A 1,853-nucleotide genomic window follows, 5' to 3' on the forward strand; every position below is an offset into this window, starting at 1 on the left:
GCAGTAGGTTTAATTCACTATGGTCTTGAAATTGATACTTTACAAATTCTCACTCATATAATTGCAGTGCTGAGTGATACAAAAAATGAGGAATAACAATAGTTTAAAAGCAAGGAAAGAACAAGAGCCTGTTCATAATAAAATTAATCCTCAGAGGCAATTTTCTGAATATCAATCCATCAATAATATTGATTAAAAACTTCACCTTTGCAGACCACTGTACTAAGCACTTGGGAGAGTCCAGTGTAGACTGTGAGCCCACTGTTGGGTAGGGACTGTCTCTATATGTTGCCAACTTGTACTTCCCAAGCGCTTAGTACAGTGCTCTGTACACAGTAAGCGCTCAATAAATACAATTGATGATGATGATGATGTAGTTTGTACACTCAGTTCTTGCCCTCAAGGAGCTTGCTGTCTAGTGGAAGAGACAGATACTAAAATGAATCAGGGGCAAGGGGAATTATCCCCTCTCAGGATAGCTCCTGGAGAGTTTCCACTATTCTACCAGTCTTGGCTATGGGAGGGAGAGTCAAGCAGAGGCATACCAATTCCATTCCTAGCTTGGCCAATGGCTAGCAAATGGAAGGCAATCTGCTACAAGTCAAAACTCACCCATGCTGGTCAGCAGCGGCATGGGAGAGAGTCAAGAGTGGAGGCTCAAGTTTACTGTATGGAAGGAGACAATGGTAAACCACTTCTGTATTTTTACCAAGAAAACTCTATGGATGCACTACCAGAACTATTGCAGATGGAGTTGAGGGGAGGGGGATTCTGAGAGAGATGTGTCCATGGAGTCGCTATGGGTTGGAGACAACTCTACAGAATAAGACAAGACAAAACAAAGGGAACTAAGGGGATAATGGAGTTGTGAGTAGTAGTAGTAGTAATAGTACTTATCAAGCATTTACTATGTGCACTGCACTGTACTAAGCTCTGGGAAAAAGTATATAGGTGGGAATTAGACACGGATCCTGCCTCTTGAGGAGCTCACAATCTCCAAGTTCCCGAGAGTTTAGGTGAAGTGGAAGTGCTGAAGTGACAATAGGGGGGGAAATAGGGTAGGAGATATGAGGTTAATGAGGGAAGGATTCCTGGAGGAGGGAAGGCAAATCAATCAATCAGTGGCACGTGGGAAGCAGCATGGCCTAGTGGAAAGGACATGGGCCTGGGAGTCAGAGGACCTGTGTTCTAATCCCGGCTCTGACATTTGTCTGCTGTGTAATATGGGGCAAATCACTTAACTTTTCCATACCTTAGTTACCTCATCTGTGAAATCGGATTCAATTCCCCCTCCCTCTGATTTAGATCGTGAGCCCCACGTGGGACAGTAACTGAGTCCAACGTGATTATTACCTTGTAACCTACACCAGCGCTTAGAACACTTTTTGACACTTAGTAAGCACTCAACAAATGCAATAATAATAATGACAATCATAATGATAACCATAAGAATAATCATAATCATACTTCTCAAGTGCTTACTGGGTGGAGAGCACTGTACTAAGTGCTTAAGAGAGTACAATAGAAAGGATTTGCACTATTCTGTGGGTTGTTTATGAATTTGAATGTGCCTAATCAGGACAATCAAAGCTCAGCAAGGTTTACTGCAAGCTAGGGAAGCATTTCATTGTGGGGATTTCTGCTTCTTTCTTCTTGTTGCCATTCCACAGCATAAGGCTTCCATTATGTAACACTTTGAGTGATGTTAAGTGTATCTATCTGGCCTATAAGAATCTGGGATTTTTCTAAACTTGGTTTTAAGTAATCATCCTTTTCATTTGTGTTGAAGCAACTGAACACGATCATCCTATTTGGTAATTTATCACAAAAAAGTAAGGAGAAAAAAATATATA

At 41.4% G+C, this 1,853-nt stretch overlaps 1 non-coding gene across 1 annotated transcript; it reads left to right on the top strand.

Annotated features, from left to right (window-relative positions):
- The first annotated feature begins 464 nt into the window (after positions 1-464).
- LOC119920383 lies at positions 465-602 on the top strand. Its single transcript, XR_005448132.1, has one exon. It is a non-coding gene; the product is annotated as a small nucleolar RNA SNORA7 (small nucleolar RNA).
- Positions 603-1,853: the final 1,251 nt, after the last annotated feature.

This window comes from Tachyglossus aculeatus, chromosome X1, assembly GCF_015852505.1.
Source record: "Tachyglossus aculeatus isolate mTacAcu1 chromosome X1, mTacAcu1.pri, whole genome shotgun sequence".
NCBI classification, from domain to species: Eukaryota; Metazoa; Chordata; class Mammalia; order Monotremata; family Tachyglossidae; genus Tachyglossus; species Tachyglossus aculeatus.